This window comes from Ischnura elegans, chromosome X (genome assembly GCF_921293095.1).
Source record: "Ischnura elegans chromosome X, ioIscEleg1.1, whole genome shotgun sequence".
Taxonomy (NCBI): domain Eukaryota; kingdom Metazoa; phylum Arthropoda; class Insecta; order Odonata; family Coenagrionidae; genus Ischnura; species Ischnura elegans.
The window spans coordinates 61,790,121-61,811,969 of NC_060259.1; the positions used below are offsets into that span (position 1 = coordinate 61,790,121).

The 21,849-nt window shown below is 37.3% G+C and overlaps 1 protein-coding gene across 8 annotated transcripts in view; it reads left to right on the forward strand.

The window, feature by feature from the left end:
- Positions 1–21,849, forward strand: part of LOC124171808 (stress-activated protein kinase JNK) — a 273,438-nt gene that overhangs the window by 130,391 nt on the left and 121,198 nt on the right. For 5 of the 8 annotated variants that reach the window (XM_046551144.1, XM_046551141.1, XM_046551149.1 and 2 more), the window contains one exon: positions 15,689–15,855. The exons of the other annotated variants lie outside the window; for them this stretch is intronic. The gene's annotated coding sequence lies outside the window, so the exon portion shown is untranslated. The remainder of the gene's footprint in view (positions 1–15,688; positions 15,856–21,849) is intronic. 8 annotated transcript variants of the gene reach the window in all.

Consider the following 21,849-nt stretch of genomic DNA (forward strand, 5'->3'; position numbering starts at 1 on the left):
TTTTCAATATTTGAGGTTGATGCACGACTTCTAAGCGTTGTCCTATTAAGACCTTCTTCAGATTTTCTGCTGGCTAATCTTTATTTCTTTGAGACAATAGCCACCTATTTTTAGCGATTTTTCTAAGCTTATCAGACGCTGAAGCAAGTATTCTCATTTCTTTGTGGTGACATTGTTGATCATCTCCGAGAGGTGTACGGGTGGTTTGTGAAGTCAGACGTCCTTAATCAAACAAAGACTGGCTACCAGCTGAAAAATATTGATGTCGATGATGTTGCAAATGATTTGAAACTGTCCCAAATCAGTATCGGTGTGGGCAAACCCTTGCTCTACGTGCAATGAAAACCTCTGCTTTACTTTAATACAATTACTGGATGTTATCTGAATTATCAGCTTTTGGTCATTTAATGTTAGACACAAATATTGTCACCTGAAGTCCTTACTATGCAATTAGTTGCTTGATCTTTCAAGTTAGAGGATCAATTGGCATGGATATTTAGTATTTTTTCCGTAGTGTCCATTTTTAAAATTTCCAATCCTTTACAGAATATCTTTTATAAAAAAATGAAGTGGTATTATGAAGAGAAGTGTGTTGATTTCTGCTACCATTCACCCAAATTTATTTTTGTGCACTTTCAGGACGTATTGAAAACTAGTAGTAAACAATTTCAGAGAATACTAAGGAAAAAACCGCCAGGGAAAATACAGGAAAGTAATGGAGAAAGAATTGGTGGCCTTCCTGTATAGGCCTGCGTAAAGATACTCTGCGACTTTAATGCCTTCCGAATAGACTACTAGGCAATGGAAGCAGTAACTCATAGCTGCTCTTGATTTTCAAAGCTGCCACATTTTCTTATGCATTGCTGAGGTTATTAGATAATGCACAGTCGTCCAATAAAATTTGCATCATCTAGTAGGTTTATGGGCATTTTTCATCTATTGGTGATTATTTCTTGGTGGAATAATTATTGTTTTAGCATTAATGTATAATTTCTTATATTTCGTGGTAAACTATAATTTATGAAAATATTATTTCAAATTTTGTATTTGCAACCCCTTATGTTCTTTATTTTGTTGGATAGTTCCAATTCCCAAAGCAATAATTGGCGAGTATTCGTAATAATTTCAAATGCATCGTTGATTGCTTTGCGTTACTAGTATTAAAAGTTGCTTTGATGTCTTACTTTTTTCTCTACCACTCCAAGTATTTTGTGAGGGCATTTTACCCTTATACACACTTGATGTTAAATAATAATGTAAAGTAATTAATTCCACCTAAATTACATGATGATGATGACCTGGGCTTTGTTGTGGCACAACATCATAAGAACTCACTCATCCGTAATCACTTATGATGTCGCGACCTGTTTCGTAATGCTTTTTAGCTTTAAAGCTTTGTCGAAAAACATTGCCAACGTCTATGATGGTAGTTTCAATGGTGTGCTTTAGCCACTTGTTTTTACCTGTTATTCTGAGAGGAAGGAAATGTAATGCATGTTGGAAATAAATCATTTTCAATATCGTAATAGAAATAATGTTGTGACGGTTGGTTTATTTGTGGATGGTAATCTTGTTGCCTGATGAGCAAGGGAGATAAAGGCGGATAAGTGAATACTGCTAATGCATTTTATAAAGCCTTGTATGTTTCATCCGATTCGGAATATAATTTCCCGTGTAAAACCTCATGTTCCTTTCCCTGAAACCTGCGACTGAGGATGAATTTGGAAACGGGAAATATCCTTCAAAAATTTAGATTTTTGTGGAAGCTTATTTACAGTTCATACCCTACAGGAAGGGAGCTAATGTTTGAATGAAGTAATTTTTTCTAGTTTGATAACATGACGGCCTATCACATTTCGCCTGTGACAAGTTAATCTAGTTATTGTAAATTTATTCACTATTATTTATAATCGACTCTAATCTTAGTTGTGCTCCGCAAATTCGCGTTGAACTCTGTTTACATAATTTATTGGCCTGTGTGCGTTGCAATCGTGGTTTAGGTTTTGGTGGTGGACCTCGAAGCCTATTTTGTTGGAACCATAGAAAAAGAGTTGAGAAATTTTAAGTAACTTCAATCTCACTAAGGGTTTATGTGGGCTTTCGCATTTTACACTCTAAGACATTACGGGAGGTACCGTAGGTCATTTAAAGAATTTTGGATTTGAGGTAGGTTGGAATCCGGCCGTCAAGGTTGACTTTTAGGGACACTAGGCAAGATTTTATGGAGAGATGTTACGACGTCCGAAGTTTTATGTTCCAAATGTTGGACTCCATGCACCGCTCTTCCATACCTCCCCACATTTGTCGCTAAGCGTCACCATTGTGTGATGTTCGAATCTCATTGTATTTTATTGCTTAAGAAATCCTTGGATTCGCGCTGTTGGATAAACAGTGCATCAAGATAACGTTAGCTTTGCAAATGGTGCTTTTCAGTGAGAATTTTGAATGATCTCATCGTTTGAATAACATTTTTAGGTAAGTCTGCCCGCAGGATGAATCAAAGGGAGGCAACACACATTACTATAACATAGAGGAAGGTAAAGGGGTGTGTAATTAGAGTGCGTATTAGTAATGCTCTAAATTATTGTAGACACTAAAGAATGTGCCAATGATGAAGTGTCATATTTTCTTCAAATTAATACTTATTTTAATGTTCTTACGTTCAAAACGAAGGAACTGGAAGTTGGTATTGACGACAATAATTAAGTACCCCTGTGAATATGGATTTTAGTTTGTATTTTGCCACATAGCCCATCTAAATTAATTAATATATGTTACTTCTTGAAAGATATGCTTCGTTTTTATCCCATGATAAGGTACGCGATATGTGCTTCGGTGAAGTTGTGCTATCATCAAGTACAGGCGAAAATTCTATGAAATTCAGTGCATCCCCCGACCTGATGGGACATTATTTCGGACTGAACGAAGCGTATTTTGCGAATTTGATTGCATGCCGTCATATCATATTACGCCTTAAACTGCTCTGTATCGTCTATTAATTGGAAAATTTGCTTCGCAATTATTGAATATTGAGTGAAATTGACGGAATAATCGGAAATTTAACGTTGACATTTCTTTACATATTGGCCTACATGCATTCAATAATTTTTCATTTTCTGAGTCAACTTGGACTCCCAAAGAGTGCAAACCACCATGCATTTTGTTTGAATAATTATTCACATAAAAGCGCTTGCTCAGATTCTGGGAAAAGGCCATCTAATAATAATTAATGTTATTTAGTTTCCAGCAGTGGAGCCAGAGAAATGTATTTCTTTCTAATACTATGAACTGAAACAGTCTACCCCCTACATTCTATAATGGAAATGCCTCTCAAAGAATCTCTATTATTTGGCGACTGATGGTTGTATAGGCGCTTGGTTTATTTTTCCAATTATTTCGACGAAATTGCAGATTTATCCGGTGGATTCGTTACGCATTCTCGTGGTTCGTTATTCATTTGTTGAAGTATGGAGTTTTCGAAACGAGTAATAAATGAAATATTTCTCGGAGAATTACCGCCATATTTTTTTTCCTAGTAAGTCATCATGGCACTGTTGCACCTATCTAATATGAATTGTTGCTATATGTACATTATGATGGAGATGCTATTGTTAAAAAGTGATATACATTTAGCATTAACAGTCAAATTGTATGCTAGAAGGGTGGTTTGTTTCTCTATATGAAATGTGATGAACTATTCCATGCTTAAAACATTTTATCCTCTATACAAAAGCATTGATTTGTTCGTTTTTAAGGGAAATGGAAGTAATGCTGATTGGAAACATAAAGATTTGTTGTCACTGCTCTTGGAAACTTAATGGTGAACAAGCCTTTGATATTTGATGGAAATAGAGATGGAACGAGCATTTATTCACGTCACTTTCTTCGATTTATAGCGCTTGAGTGATGTATTGGTTTTTCACTAATGTAAATTACATCTATTTTCTTTTTTATTGCGCCTTTACTCACTAGATAACCTTTCTGTTAACTTGCCGACCTCAGTATCAAACGCTAGAATGTTGTTCATCTAGCAGATACAATGGCTATTTTATCGATATCTTTTATTTTTTCATTTATTGTCAGGGTTATCTAGTATTGATTCTTCGCGTTTCAAACTTTGCAGGTTTGAGGTAATTGTGTATAATTCTTAGTCAGTGCTCTACTTAAGAATTTTTTAGATGTTTGCATTATGGGCTGTTTTACAGTCAATCCGGGTTTTATAATTTCATAGCATTGATGAGAAATAAGATTTGTATGTTAAAAATTTTTGCTCTTTGTAATTTTTCACTGTCTTGTTATCCTCCATGACTTCAATTGATAGAAAAAATGTACTCGTTTATGTAACTCTAGCAGAGCACCTGGCGTTGCTTGGAAGGATAGCACCAGAGAAGTGGGAAACTTGGAACTTATATTTCATGATTATATAAGATTTTAATGTTTCCTATTTGAGCGTGTCGAGTGTTGTCCCTACCCAGTAGGTTGATATATAGATAGATAGATTACCTGCCTTCTAACTGTATTTGTTGCGAAAGAATTGAGTTTGACGAATCTGTGATAGTTTCAATTTAACATCGTTCGATTAACTCGTTCGTTGTTGTGTGCGGCATTATGGATGACTAGAATTGAACATTTCCTCGCATAAATAAATTCAAGTTTTTGCACGCATGGATAAATTAATACTCGTGAATAAAATTCCTGATGATGCCTTTGGCTGGCACGTCCTTGCGTGAAAGTTAACTCCTCGTAATGACTGAAATTCTCGGTGAAGCTATTTTAATTTTTAAAAATCCCGTCTAGTTTATTAGGCTCAAATGTGAACTTTTCATCGGAAAAGTGAGGTCGCACGAGCATCATGTTTCTGTGTAATTACTCGGAAGGCCTCAAGGCGGGAGAGGCGCTAATGGAAGATTTTGCTCGTTCGAGCCGTTCTTTTTCCTTTTTCTGGTGAACAATGACTGGAGCGTATGCCGTGAGAGCATTCGAGGAAGGAATCTTGCGAGCCGCGGCGGGTTCCCTGGGAGCGTCTCTGCGGTCGTCGATCCGCAGCCGGAGTGTGAAGTCGTTTCGACCCTCACCCACACCCATATTAACTTCTTTCACTCTCCAGCATTCCTTCTCGTCCTTGACCTAGAGTATAATTCAGGAGATGCCTTGAGGTGTACTTGTTTTGAGGAAAAATCCCCACTCATTTATACATTCTCGGATTAACTTGTGATTCTACTCTTCCACCCAAGGGGTACCAGCTATCTAAAGCAATTATTTCGAACCTCATTGTTATTCTCCATGTCTTCATATAACAAAAGATGTGATCGTTTATGTAGAAATGTGTGTCTTATATATTTATAACAGTATTTGTTGAGCAAGAAATGAGATTTACGTATCTATGATAGTTTCACTTTAACATTGTTCCATTTTATCGTTCGCTATTGTGTATTACACTTAATGGATTTATAATTTCGTGCGTATCATAGAAATTACTTAGTAATTTTCGGCACTAAGGCTCCTCTGCTCATTGTTGCCTTTAGTTATTTTCCGGTAGAAGGTGGTAGATCCTTTTGTATGAATATTGCTAATTAATTATTATATTTAAAGCATTTATGCTTGTACGCACCATGTACTTCACATGATTATGCAATAAATTTTGGTCTCATTCCTTGGAATAAAATTTTATTTCCATTAAAGGATATTGGGCTTCGATTGATGGAATGCTTTAGTACCCATATTGCAAGGGTTAACGTATCCCTCGAAGCAATTATTACCACCGACCGTGGTTTGTGTGCGCTGTGCCACTTTTAAGGGGCATGTTCAGTGTTATTGAATTTGTCAAACTTAGCTGAAGCTATGATCGTTTTAGGTCAAAAGTGGCAAAACAGTGTGAAAGTTGCTTTCGTGTTTATTTTGATAGTGAAGACCCTTTCTTAGTGTATACATTTCCTGGTGTTTCGATGGTGTAATTGCCGGGAGGAGGAGGACTTAGTACTTAAATGAAGTTTATTTTCTTTTGGTAAGTTCCTTTACAAGAATGTTATTTTTGCTGCGCCCATTTCTAGCAGCAGTTTGTCATATATACTCATCTAGATCGAAAAGCAATGCATAACGTCCTGGTGGTAGCTTTCTACTCTGTAGATGAGCAATTAATGGAATACCTAATTTGCTTGTTTGTCTCGATTCAATGTGTGGTTATTTTGTCGTTTTCCCTTAAGCCAGCTTATGGGTATTGGAGAGTTGTGTATTATCTGTGAAAATAGTGATACTTTACATCAAAGGTTCGCTTCGTCATAGAACTTGTGAAGTATTTGTTTGGGTAACCTTAGAGATGCGTGGCCTGTCCGGTTGAATTAATTAACCAAATCTGTGAAGTGGCTAGGTTTTGTTGTGAGTGTTGTTTTTTCTGTGCTTACGAGTTTTGGTGGCACTCGATCAAGTCCTCTTTTTAGGACTTATTCCATGCGTACTGTTAGTGACTCAGTCTTCAAGTAGCTTCAGATCCTCTTATATTTCTCTATTATCGTTTATTTATTTCCTCAGTTGGTATAATAATATGAGGCATTTCTCGAATTTCTTTTTCAATCTTTTTTCTGTTATCCCTTAACGGTTTAATTTTGCGAGCTTCACTAGGCTACATTGCGTAAGCTTTTGAAAAATCATCGTTTGTATGTGTGGTACACTTTTTACATTTTTTTCATTTGCTTTTCCTCTTTAAACTTATCCAGGAAAGAAGGATTGTTATGATACGAAGGAGGTAATGTTAGTTCCGTGCGCTCGTCGATAAAATCGTCTTTTAATCTTATCTAATAAGTATATAGTAATATTTGGGAGATAAGGTGATCTCGGTGAAAGCATGATGAAATTAATGACCTAAATAAGTCATCCTTTCTGACCTCCTTTCGGGAAAATGTTGGTGGAATGGAAGGAGCTTGAAAAGGAAGACTTACGAATGCCCCAATGTATCGGTATCCTCGAAGTCTATAAGTCTGCTAGTAGGGGAGACGTGGTATCGCCTTTTGAGCGACTGCTTTGACGCTCGCCCTCCTGATTTTTACTCCTCTTTCATGAAAGCAGCGGTGACCCATTTGAGAGCTTTTGATGCAGATGAGGTGAGCAACCAAAAATTGTGCTCTCGTTTCAATCGTGCTTAATGGATTTGCATCAAAGTAGCGCAGATGTGATTGCAGCGGAAGGAATTGCCCTTACCATGGTTGCATATGATTTTGAAAGAGCCCCATATTCCTCGTAAAGGACTCTTATTTCCATCAAATCCGTGCTTTAAATTGATTTATTCTCGCGCGGTGTGACAGAAACAGTAAAGTTAATTGCATGTTAAGTACGTATTACCGCTAATATTCCTCTCACGTCGGTGTTTTTAAATTTTATTGTTATTAGTGTTCTGAAGTGCTAAATCAGTGTCATTGCATATCCAGGTATTCTTCCTGAAGCAATGAAGAAACTTGGTTTCCATATTTTTCCTTATTGATTTGGTAGAACTAATTGATCTATTATGGGCTTTGTAAATGTTAATCATGATTATCATTAATTATATTCTGCTAAAATTACTGCAGGTTAAAAGACAGCTCGAATTCAACGAATAATATTCTCCTCACGCCTGATGTTTTGTTGCTTTCTTGATAAAATATTGTTTTCGTATTTTTCATGGGATAGATTTCATTAAATTGCCTGACACCAATAATGTATTCGTATAGTCACGTATCAAATATTGAGCTTCATCTCAGATCTTATGTAGATAGTTACTTTTCATCTTTGATAATTTCAATTTCTCGAAGATAATGAGAATTTACCCTACTACTTGTATTACAACCTGTGTTTCCAACGCATGGTAATGTCGAAACACATGGTCGTTGTGAATATTGTCCGAAATCGGAAGCTACGAGTGAGCTTTACAACATTTATCGTTTCACTGCGCTATCCCATTAGTATGCATGTAAGAGAACAAGATATGAGAGTTTCATTGGGAAATTCTGTGAAAAAATGGGATGATATAGTCTGCTGTTTTGAAGTAGGGATTACAGAAATGTAAATGGTAGACGTCACTAAGATACTGATGGTGTTTAAAAAAGTTGGTTACAAGGAAGTCGACGCGATAGAGAAACCATTGAATTGCATAGAAAGTATTTTAATGCCAATGAAATTCGAGTGCGTGAAGGCAAGGCTGCTGAAAAGTTGGGCTCAGAATAAGAGAACGTTAAGAGACGGAGAGGTTGAAATTATATGCAGAGGAACTGCATGATAGAGCAATATTGAAAATAGAGGAATAAACACAGCGAAGAGAGGTATATAGAAGCCGTCGTGAATGCTGTTATACTTCCCAAAGGAAAGAATACGAACCCGTCTTAATGCAAAGACGACGAAAAATTTGTTATTTCGTAGTAGCAAATGATTTTTCTTCAATTATTTTTCTAAAAAACCGCGTCTAGATTGTGAGGCTCTCAGGTAAAATTCAACGCAATTGCTAAGTATGATGGTCCCTCCAATTGTTAAATGCTCTTCAAATCGGGGGATACTCATGAGTATAAACGGTGACAAATGAAACTTTTTCCTCGTTCGGTGATGGAAGATCTCACGAATTTTTCGGTACATACCTACCTATTCCCGACGAATTTTTGGATATGGGATAATGTATTATTGGAATTTCTCGTTACCTGTTCTAATGTTGCGTTACCGCCGTATCCACTTTGTCTTTCAATTATGCCATTTCCTCTGCTTTAATGTACAAAGTACCTAAATCTCTATTGTACGTTCGAGAACTTTCCACCTTTCGACTTTCTTCATGAGTGGAAGCGTTTATTACCGTCTTCGAAGCAGATAACGATTTTTCTCCTGGCCAATTATTTTCTTATCAAATAAGGCATTCGTTTAAAGAAACCACTATCTTGAATGTCAAATAGATCTTGCCTCATCTGTAGGGTAAGATAAACGTTATCTCCTTAAGAAGGGGAATAACTGATTATGGGATAGAAATGGGAGCCTCGGGAACTGTTTTACGTTGGTAAAATATTCGAAAGATGTACCGAGTGCTATTGCTCTCATTTTACGTGAATTCCGAAATTTTGTGGTGATGCCGTCCACATAAATTACGCGGTCAAATGTAACGCCATTTGAAGGAACGAACACGATTCATTGATCGATATTTCCTATTCAAATTTTTAGTTAATATTGCACCTTGCACTGATCATATATTTCTTTGAGTTCGATTAAAGTAGATTTTGAGGGGCTTCAGATTCTTATCCGTCGTATTCAGTCCATCATAATGTTCATCTTAAAAATTGCACCGATATTTTGTGAATATCTTCCTCTTTACTTTTTTCGTGTACAGTTATTATATCCTCGGAACTGAAGCCTGACAACTAAGGTATTATTGTGCCTGTATCGCCACCAAGACTTATTTTGCAATACATTTCTTATTTACAAACGATCAGTGTCGATCTATATAACTGACATGCCCTCTTCTTTAATTGAAATAGATTCTCGAATATACTAGTTGTATTGTTAATATGCTGATTCAATGATTTTATGCTTCCGTTGATTTGATGGTATAGATACCATTTCTAGCATGTCTTCTTTAAGAAGATTTTTGTGCGCCATAAGTTCAAATTTAAGAAAAAATCTTTGTATACCATAATTGTTCGTCCTGAGTAAATTTTCAGTGAAGAAAAATTTTAATTTAAAGTTTCTAGGTACATTCTTTTTTGTTTCCCGCGTAGTGCGGCGCTCAGTGGCCACAATTTTGATATATAATGCATTTTCCGAATATTTTGCGATAATTTTGCTCGTATGATTTGCTAATATGAGATACGGTCACGAACTACCGTTTGTCTTTGTCATTGAGTTGGGAGACAATTTTAAAAATTATTATTTGTGTAATTTAGGGAACTACTGTTATTTTATTCTCTTCCAATGGTATTTTCTGGAAAAATTTCCTTAAGGACTTGCGTTTCGTCGCAGAGAAATAAATTGAAAAAGTGTTTTTGCCATTCGATTTGTTTTTTTGTGGAGGAGTGGATCGTTGATGTATTTTTATTTCCCTTGGGGGACTTCAGAAATGCTGACAGCAAGCGTTGCATCTCCGTGAGCCTTCTCTTATCGAGTAATACCAATGACTCCTCACGCACGTTTCATTCGACGTTGAAGATTTACGCTGGGTATGCATCTTGACATCTCAGAATCAGTAGAGACCGTATTTACAGCTTAGCAATATCCTGCGTTGACGATATTAAAACCCTTTCTCTGAGGAAGTAAGATCTGGCTTAAAAAATATGCAAAGCACATCCCCTAAATAATGTTTCTTAGCTCAAGCCATTGCTTTTTTATTCCCGAGTTTTAGTGCTATAAAACCTGATACTCGATCAAGGCCTATAACGCGAAAAACTACTCCTTAATTGATAATCCATGTAGCATGTCCATCCAATTCCACTAAGTACTGTCAATATCCAATGATGTCACCAAATATTTATTTCAAATGTACCACTTTCAAGGTAGATGGAAACTTATTCCGTGTAATAAATGAGGATCATTGCAGCTTTTTACTTTTTCTCTAATTTGATCGAAATAGAAGTAGTTCCAGTAATTGTAGCCTGGATTTTTTTTCCTATTAATATACTCGGAGACATCCAAAATTTGCCTGTAATATAAGAAAGAGTGTTGTTATATTGACAAAAAGTAGAAAATCATCACTTAATGGCTGGGGACGGGTAGAGGAGTTGAGCGAACACATGTATTTTCATTGCGAAGATAATGTTTGTTCTTGGATTTATTTATGTATATTTTAGTCTTAAAGAAAGAGCACGGGTTGATGATAGCATTTTATTCGATATCTAATTCATCCGTCCATTCCTATATAAAAATATTTTTTCGCTACATTGACAGATAGTTTTAATAGAAAGCGGTACGTATGAAGCAATGCTTCTAAATATATAATCTTATTTCGTTTCAAAATATATTCTTCCTACTCACGCTTAACAAATCATCGTATAGTGAATGCAATTTGAATTGCAAGTAGATTCGGCGAGTCCCTTAGGGAATCGGAAATATTGGCAAATTTTTATAATTGTAGCTATATTTATGGGGAAAATATAAATATTTTGAAAATTAAACAGTGTCATAAAATCCATGATGTATACTAAAAACTCTTATTTCATGAAATATGATGGTTTTATACGAGTAGCGATAGCTGTGTTCTCGATGTTTAATGGTCACTTTTATTTCCCTGTTGTACGTTGATTACAAAATATTATTTCATTACCTACCGTTCCATTTAAAAAGAACCACAGAAAAAATAAATAGATGACAGGAGCACGATGTATAGAAAATAAATTAAAATGGAAGGGGTTAATCTTCAATGATAAGTTGGTGGGGGTAAAAATAATGCCTAAAATGAATCACGTGTTTTATGGCCCTGCTTACTTAGATGTCTTCCTTCCTTTATTGCCCCGATCGAGATTTCACCTATGGGAGGAAAGGATTTTTAAATTTCTGATGTGATATGCTCCTACTAAGTACCCTTTCCGTTTCTCTTGCTGCAACCAAGATGTGCTCCACTTACTGAGCTTTTTTAAGTCAGGGGGAGAAGCATTGAGTGCCGGCCATTGGTTAAATCGACCGCTTTTTCCGTCACGGTCCTATCGATCCTGGGTGTTTGAGCATGTCGCTCTTTCACGGCGGCAGCAGTGTGCTTTCTCGGAAGCCCATCTCTCCGAGAGCCCGCTTCCATCCGATTTCCCTTCAATGCGGCGGACTGGCAGGATTTGTAGGATATCCTCTCACTATGCTCTCCCATGTGCAGCTGAGTCCTGTGCAAGCTGTTGTTTGTCTCTCTTCGTTGTATTCGTCTGTGCTGATGGAGAAGATTTTACAAGTTGAAAATTATTTTGAGAAAATTCCACCTTAAATTAACTCCCACCACTACAGCTGAGGCATCAGTAACGTTTGATCAAACTTTTCTTGGGGTGATATATTGCGCTGCACCTATTATCAATCCTGGTTATTGCGTCGAAGTTGGCTTTTGTAACAGTCTACTGATACGTCCGATCCATTTGTGGCAGTAAAATTTCCCAAACTTATTCCTCGAGTTTTATTTCAGCTCTGTAGAGGTGAAATGAAGAATTGTTCCCGAATGAATTCATTTTGAGCAATTCATTGGGATGAACTGAATGAGTTCAATCATGATTCTCTGGCGAAATCGCTCAAAATGAACATGAGCGTTGATCTCGTTCATAACGAACGTTGAATCCACGAATCTGTTAAAATGAAATGATAGAATCAAACTTCTGTAATTATATTAAAACTTTGCGTCTCACGAAATAGTAACACTCTTGGCTGAAGTATTAACTCCTTTGCATATGCATTGTTCTCATAGTTGATGTGTTGTCAATCCAAAGAATCGTGAATTTCTATGATGATGGACGATTTGAAGGGTCGAATAATCGTCATGAATCAAATCACGTGAATTGAATCCTAAAAATGAACTGAACTCCCACAACTACAGCTCAGGCATTAGTTTGGTTCAAACTTTTTCTTGGGGTGAAATATTGCCTTGCACCTATTATCAAGCCTGGTTACCCTGTCGAAATTGACTTTTGTAGCTGTCTACTTCTAGTATATACGATCGACTCAGTTCTTGTGTACAGTGACTGCGAAGACAGTAGCGGGTTATGGCAATCAAATTGGATATGTAAATAAGGCTGTCGGGCTCTGCGATGGCGGCGTCAAACAGGCTCTCGAAAACCCTCGCTCCAGCAAGCCGATCGAGTCTTGTTAGATTTGAGTGAGGCCTGGGCGAAGCTCGGTCGGGTATTTCGAGACTCCTTCCGTGATATGTTCACCCTGCGTCACAATCTTGCGATAAACCCTCCTCAGGCTCCAGCCTACCAGAAAACTCTTGTATGGCAAAGCTCGAGCCGATTTAAGTGGCGTATTTGACTTTGGAAATTAGCACCATCGAACCCCTCTTAACTCTTAAATATAACTTTTCATAGATAATACTGTAGTAAACACGCGAATTTTCTTCCGTAGTGAGAACTCCGCTAACTATTATTGCACACCAAATTTCATTGATCTGCACGCTGTATGTTAAAAGTTATTCTTTATTTATATTTTCTATTCATAAGGCATTGGGAGCTGGATGCTTCTGCCATGTTCTTGGCAAGAAAGAAATCACTGTCAGAATTCAGACTCGATGTTGCAGTGATCCAGGACCTTGTCCCTTGCGTTACCAAGTTACGGAGTTAGAGGGAATATTTTTCATTGAACTTCCAACTTGTTTTACATGCTCTCGTGGTTATGGAAGCTTCCTGGCTTGGCGTTGTGCTTTATGTCATACGCGTGGGTGAATTTTCAGGTGGGCTGATTGAAGCCGTCGGCAGTAATTTTTAGATTTCCTTTCCTTTGACGCTCTCCTCTTCTCAAATCGCCGATAAATTGGATTTTGGTTTCGTTTGGATCTCTCCTCCGGTTTCATTGTATTTGTGCGTGGGCATATGTGTTCGAATTTTTACCTCCTCTCGGTCTTTTTTACTGCCTTTGGTTAGCTCAGGTTTCACTTTCATTGCAGTCACGGTATTTTTTCTTTGTGGATCGCTGTACATTTTTATTAAAATTTCAATAGCTACCTAATGGTCATGTTTATCATTTTGATCGATTGAAATTATCTGTTTTGGGAGAACTGCTATCGATAACTGTTGCTGTGAAGAAGTAGAAACTGTTAGAACGAAGGTTTCTGCAGTGTTTGACCTTTGCATTTTTCTTGGGTTTTCTTCCTCGTCAATTGGTGTGTGGAAAACGGTTTGGCTGGCTACCTGTCAGGGCCTTCGGGTCGAAGATATCGGCGTTTAGTTTCTCCCTCGCTTATTCGAAGTCGACATGAAGACACTGGCATTATAGCCAGCGAAATCTTTGTCCACAATCCAACTAACGCGGAAAAAAACCCTGGAAAAATTCAGAGATCAATTAGAAATTGTTTAATGAATTTATTTCATCGATTTTTTTCAATGTATCAAATCAATGGTTCGCAAGTTCGCTTCGTGGAATGGTTACACGATGGAATCAGAAATCAACTTCGTTATATTCAACATAATTTTTATTAAAAACTCCACTGGTTTCGACCTTTTCAGGTCATTATCTATTATTTATTTATTCTATTACCTCTTTCTAATGACGTGAAAAGATCGAAACTGGTACAGTTTTTAATAAATACTGTGTGGAACGTTAGACATTTTATTATTGATTCTATCATTTTTCAATGCATTTAAAGTTATCCTTAAAATGTGAACAACCCTTAGTGCTCGGGAATAGAATTAGAATAGAATAGAATAGATTAGCGTGGCTGGGCTTTCTAAGTCTCGGGTAGACGCAGCTCAAGTTGTTATGTTTATGTTCGGAAGGGGTGGTTTTACGAGGCTCGCGCATAAAGGGGTTATGTTCTCACCAGCATGTTCAAATTGCCTTTTGTGTGGTCATTTATCTTGCTTTCTGGGTATTGTTTTTGTTACACATGAGTGTAGAAGTTTCCCATGACATTTACTGTAACCGAAAAGGCTGTAATTCATTTATATCCCATCCGTACGAAGCGCACATTTTTACTTAAGTATTTAGACTGCAATATGATTTCAGAGTCCAAAAGCGCTCACTGAGTTAGCTAGAGGTTAGCGCTATTTTCATTTATGGGCTTCAGTGTAGTTTCCTCCAGGTTTATTTAGGGAAAGTGTCAAGACAGCAGTGCCATTGGCTTCGAAAAACGTTATAAGTAATGATGCACACACATACTGTGTAAATTTAGTCTCATATCCCAACTGGAGAGTGCTGAGTATGGTATTATTTTATCTGACCACTAAAATTTTATATCTAATAAAGTATACTTTTATCGGTTGAAGGGAAAATGATGTAAAATATGGAATACCCACTCACGTAGCTTACATTTATGCCATCAAATTATTCGTTTATAACGGTCGGTAATTCTGGGTATTTGAACATTATCAGCGTAAGTTCTGATGGCCCTGAATAGAATTCCCACACACTTTTCATTATTTTCGAGTGTTAATCCTTTAAAACAATACATCTCTTCTATCATTCTGCGTTATGCTGAGTAGGATGCAGTTATTAGTTTTTGGTAATCCGCAAATTTTTGATGAAAATCCCATGAATTTCGTATTTGATGAGAGGCAGTTTCACACGATATATATCAGTGTATATCTGCATGATCATCCGTATGATTCTGCTGTGGAAGGTGAAACCTACGACTGAATGAATCAGGGCAAAGATTCATCTGATATTTGGCAATGACCTCTTGAAATTAAACCTTTTGTAGCATATCCAATCGTTATTTAGGTGCATTTTAATACCCACGCGTTTTTTACCTTCGGTCTCCCTTAGGACGACGTGGAAATCCATGAACGTTCTGTCTATTTCCATCCATGTACCTGCTGGAACACTGAAAACAACGCGTGGTTTCCTTCAGCTGGTTTCTCTCAGATCTCTAGGTTGTCTTGACTTCTCCATAGTAAAAAATGTAATAATAGCTGTGCTCTATGTTGATTGACCAAATTCCTGCTTTGCAGTGAAAGTATTCGCGTCTTTGCCCCATCCCCGTACCTCACTATCTGTGCCATACTATGTTGTGTGACCAAAATGCGTAGCCATTGGAGAAAGCGGAACTAAGTCCGTGTTCGTTGATTTGCAGGTTCCGTCTTACGAATGGTATGAAGGGTGCTTCCTCAAGGGGTCAGGATTAATACAAATGGAGGAGCAGGGTGTACCGGTTAAAGGACCAATCTCGACAACTTGTGTCAACGGTCATCATGCTGAAGCACTCCTGCAGTCTACGTTTGTGTGTTAGCAATTGTCAAGGTAAGACCAGCGCCCACACGGTTGAGTAACAAAAAAACCAATGTGCATTGTCTAGTTGATTTTAGCATCATCCTGTGTTCGCTGTTAAATGTTTCGTCATAGTTCCCTCCCTGCCCCTTGTAAGAGTAGCCAGCTTCCCAAGCTTCTAAAATGAAGATTTACAGCTATGTGTTTTTTGTATGTGTTTCCTGATACAACTTGAAAGATCTCGTGCTTTCTTGGCGTATTAACAGCTAGTTTTTTTCGAGTGTCCATTCGGCTTAGGTGCTCTATAGGTGCGGATATTTTGACTTCGGCCTGGTAAATTGTCATTAAATGAGCCTGTAATTATGCTTCTCATGACGAGAAATCTATCAGACCTCGAAACGGCGGATACAATTTATTGACCATCTCATAACCCGATAAATATTTTTCCGGTAGGTACGTGTAGTTTCAATGCCATACCGTCTTCATCAGGCACAAGTTGTTTCTTAAACTTGTAGTACGCACAAAAACTAGTATGTAGTAGAGGGAAACCTTACAAAGATTCTCGTAGTATGGTGTTATTAAAGCTATTTAGACCAGGAAGATAAATAATCTGTGGAATAATACCTAGTTATTAATCTTTCCTTTGTGAAAAATGGATTTCCACGTTATTAAGCCCAAAACCCTGACTCATATTCCGAAATATTAATTCAATTCTTCCCTCGCACACGCTTTTTACATCCCTGGTGTTGGTGTTAGTTCTTACCCTGATGTTTTAAACCCCCAAAACAGTCGGTATATAGCATATCTTGGAAGACGACAGAACCACTTTTTGGGCTAAAACTCTTCTTAAAACTTGCTCCACCCATAGCGTTGAAGCTAATATTATCTCGGCTATGAGTATAATTCGAAGGACTCAAACCTTTTAATTGTTAGTGTTTGCAATGGAGCATAATGAGCGCCGAAGTCCCTGAAGCATTGAAACTATAAGTCATTATTATATACTAAATTCCGTTTTGTTGTGGAATTCAAAGTTTTTATCCTACGTGTTTCTAATAGATTTCAGCGTATTACAGCCGTGAAATCTTCGAACTTAATTCCCTTACTATTTTTCTCACATCCACGCGTCCTGCATCCTCACAATGTGTGAAGATGTACTTTGATCATGAAAGTGTGAACGTATAGAAAGGTATTAAATCGTTAACTATTTTACTAATTACTCACAAATATAACTCATTTATTGAGATTTATGAGGACACCCAAACGTTTAGTGTTATCAAGGGGATGCTTATTAGTGGAAGAATTCAAAGCTTTTTAACCTTATTTGAAGTGGTTTTCCACGTAACGAAGCTATTAAAATTTGTCCGTCCCATTTAACTTGAATGTAATCTATTTTCTCCCATGTGCCTGATGTTGACTGTAGCGTTGGCTTTAATGGGGTGTACCAATATGATAAGTACCAGTGGCATGATTTAAAATGTTTCATTAATTTAAAAGACAGTTTTAATTCTTCGTTTGAGATTCATTGAAAAGTGATATTGAATCTATTAGTATCAAATATACATTACTTTCAGTGGAAGAATTTTCAATTATTCGTGTTCCAAATGATTACTCCCGTAATGTAGCCGTACTTATAGAATTAAATTCTGTTCTTTCCTTATCCTCACGTACTAACTCGATTTTTTTTAAATCTGGCGTTTTAGTATCTTATCCTGCTAAGCCACATATTAGGTCAATTCAATTTAATCATCAAGTTTAGCTTCTGCCTTTTACGCAATGATGGCTCTTGTGATTTCTTTCTAGTATAAACTAGAAAATGTGCCTGGGTAGAGTAACTCAAAGGTTTGAATTTTACGCGTTACATTTCGATTTCACCGTAATGAAGCTGTGAAAACCTAAAATTCGATTCCCAATGCTTTGTGGCTCAACACGCGATTCTTTTCGTAGATTTGCAGCTGATAATACCATGAGGGTAGTGTTCAGTCGAATATTCGCTAGAAGGACCATTTATTATTCGAGCCTTGTCTATAATCTAGCTGCTCCCTTTTACGTGATGGTGGCTCCGTAGCAGTTCAGTTAGTATTTCTCAGAAAATGTGTATCGGTGAAAGAATTCAGAGTTTCCAATTCCTCTTCTCCCAATTGGATTTCCCCGTAATGGAATTAAGAGTTTTCAATTCCCTGTTTGTTGAATATTCGCCAGAATAGACTATTCGTAATTCGAGGCTTGTCAATAATCTAGCTGATCCCTTATACGTGATGGTGACTCCTTAGCGTTTAAGCTAGAATTTACCAGAAAATGTGTATCGGTGAAAAAATTCAATAGTTTTCAATTCCTCGTCTCCCAAATTAATTTCCCCGTAATGGAATTAAGAGTTTTCAATTCCCTGTTAGTTGAATATTCGCTAGAATACACTATTCGTAATTCGAGGCTTGTCAATAATCTAGCTGATCCCTTTTACGTGATGGTGACTCCTTAGCGTTTAAGCTAGTATTTGCCAGAAAATGTGTATCGGTGAAAAAAATTCAAGAGTTTTCAATTCCTCGTCTCCCAAATGGTTTTCCCCGTAATGAATCTCCGAACTTTAAATTCCGTGCCACTGCTCTTCCCACATCCACGCCGTGTAGCGTACGCGAATACGAGGAGTGCACCGCACATCGAGATTGAATGCCGCGGTTCACCAAACTTCCCGTTGAGCAAGCAGCCAGGAGGGAAGTGACTTCGTCGCTTCCGTCAAACCCGGCTGCGGGATTAGCGCCGAGGCGGGACGGAAGTTTTAGGAAGCCCCCCCCCCCGCCCCCACATCTCCCGTGTTTGCGCACGCTCCGCGTCGCTTCTTGTTGGCCCGAGGCGCCGTCAAGTGTGCGGGGACGCGGCGTCGGATTGTGTCGAAAGTTTTCCGAGACCGCGTCATGGCGGTGGTCCGGGCAAAAGTTGGGAGAGCAAACCTCTCCCGAAGGTGCCAGGATTAATTGCCTGCCTCCCCCACGTGACGTGTTTCACATCGTTAATCTCCCAATTTAATTTTTAAGCCGAGTGAAGTTGGTTTTTTTTTGTGGAAAAATTCCCTCGTCCCGATTGATGGGAGTTGAGCCCTCTCTATATGCACTCAAAGTAGCGTTTTCCTACCTCTGATGCGCATCGTGGATTAAATGGGAGCTATCGCTGGCATCGCATTCAGTACCGTCAGAATCCGAAAAGTGGAGTGCTGAATCAAGTTGTAACATATGTAGGCGACGTATAATATGGTGTGGAGGTTTAAGTTACTATTAGAGACATAGAAACCATGTTATTAATTGCGTGTCAGAGAACAAATCCAGGATTTTTTGTAATGTTCAATCTAAAAAGTTTTTTATCATTACCGCAGCTATTAACGTGGAGATGAGTGTGATATAAAGATATCATAACTTTTTAAAAATAAATTAATGTGGAAAATATTTCCACCACGCTATCATTGGCGATTTTCCCAGGATATAAGGGATTATAGATTTTATTTTGGAATTAATTTTTAATTTTAGAAATTACCGCAGAGTAATAAGTTGAATTTTTATGATGAATCAATGCTATAAGAGTTCGTAAACGAAAGGGGAATTAAATTAAACAAAATGTAAATGCTGTACTGACTTGAAGTAAAGACATAAAGAAATTTCTTAGTAGTTTACCTTTCCAGAGTCATCCGCAGGTGCATTTAAAAAGTTATAAGAATCCATTGAGGTTAAAAATCGTTTCCCTTGGCGTAAAAAATGAAAATGTTTAACGGAAGTTCAAGGAGGAATTTTTTCTCGAATGTGCCATTCCACGATTATCGTAATATCTAACTGGTCTCGTGTCTGATTTTCCCATTGAAATAAAGTTCATCGGATTTTAATAATTGAAATTTTCTTGTATTGAAGCATTTCGAGTCATTGGCGGATGACTTGAGACTCCAATCGACTGCGAGGAGTTCACACAGCTTTAGACTCCTCACTCACATCGAAACCGAATTTCGGATTAAATCACGTACGATTGTGAGTTACCCTATAGTACATACTTTCCCAATATAAGTGCATTGCCGGCGAAAGTTGTTTGTTGGGATTGTAGGTGTAACCAAAAAAAAATTAAAATCGTCACTGCCTACCCAAACCTGCTCTTGAAGTTTATTTCTTCGAATCCTGTTCTTGGTGCGCAACCAAAACAGTTACGCCAAGATTTTTTTTTCATGATATAGGAGTCCGATAACGAGTAATATATCTGTAATCTCTGATCCGCACTGTTTCTCTATTGATTAACTTAATTACGCTTGTCAAGTTTTTATTCATAATATTTTCCCTGGCCATTTCATGTACGTAAAGAAGTGCTAATTATTCTCTTTATTTATATGTAGGGACCTGTGAAATATTTTTTATCCGTAGTAATACATTTTCCTGCGATAAATGTATTTTTCACTATATTTTTAGCTCAGGTTCGAGTTTATATCAGTCACTAATTGAGGAGAATTATGAAATTTGAATACATGTTTAGTGACTTAATGTATGCGGTTTCGCACTAACCCCATTATTTATCTCTTTTGCTTTGTAAGCAGAGGGTCGTTTAACGTCTGCATTCCTTTTTTGCTTAGTTTTTCTTAAGCTGAGCCAACTGTGTACGCTGTCAAGGAACTGGCCGTCGTTTGAAGAAAAGACGTCGCAGGACTTGAGCCTTAAATTCCACCTATTTGTGTGGGGCTTCCTAATCTTATGTGGGTTCTTAGCGCAAAATGCAATTCTTGTGCGGTGTGTGGGTACTAAGCGATGCGATCGGACAACAGTCTTATTTGCGAATGACAAAGTATTGATTTTCAGTGGCGTTTCGTGATTTACGTTCAACTTCCTTACTGCGCGGGCCTTGTGATTAACCTTGGCATGAATGCTCACTTAGGGGTAGGAATTTTCGGAGAATGATTGAAGATACGAATGTGAATCCGAAAAGTTCTCTTTTATGATTTTTAAGTGCTCCTTTTTCAGTATTTACAAGTTTGCGAATTAGGTATTGATTTTTTTGATTTTAATCTCGCACTTTTTGAAGGGATGGGTTTTTAAAAGTACCCAGCGAAAGACATACGAGTTAAGTTGTCCCTACGAAACGGAGAACACTCCATTTTCCAAGAAAGCTTAATTTCACATCGCCAAATCAACCGGCCAAAGGGTGACAAAAAAACTCAAAATGGTTTTTTAACCCATTTTAAGAATTTTTAATGGTTTTTATTAATAGGGTTTTTAAAAGTTGTATCTTTTCTAGGCTTCTACGACGAAGCTGTTGTGTGCTTTTAGAGAAAGGATTGGCTACGTTCGAATCAAATGGTTTATGTCGTCACTCTGTTTCCATATGAATCACATATTTTAAATATGCACTCCCTTGTTATGTGCATCAGTAAATCGTATTGTATTCTGTTCAGAAATGAACCAACCACTAGCCATCCATTTCAAATCCGTGCTGGCACTCATTGAATAGTGCACTAGCTTAACTTACTTATTAACCGTATATACTTACTAATGGATAAGAGCAATGACTTATTCTGCACTATCAGCGTCATTTTCTCATCCCGGATGATATTTACATGAAATCAATAATATATGCTCCAAAGTGTCAAATGTCACAGCTTAATCCATATTATAAGATGTGAATTTGTTGGAAAATGTTTGGGATTTCATAGGAAAACTTTACGTCACAGTAAAGTGCCATTTTATAATATACAACAATTAAAAAATATATACCCGTTGTAAATAAACCTCAGCTACCTGAATATGAATTACTTTTACAAGAGTATCAAATTTACTGAATTGTATCTTGAATAAATCTTGGTGAGGTGGCTTAGTAAATCGATGAAATTTTGTTTAGTGCGGATTGCATGTTGAATTTTAGCCCTATTCTAACATCCATGGTATGACTTGTTCATGGTTTGTAATTTCTTTGAAAATTGATGATAATGCCGTTCAGTTTTTATGCTATAAAGTTATTTGAAGAGTGATTTCTTTGAGGTGCGGCGTTTTAGTCCTGATTCCATTGCATTAT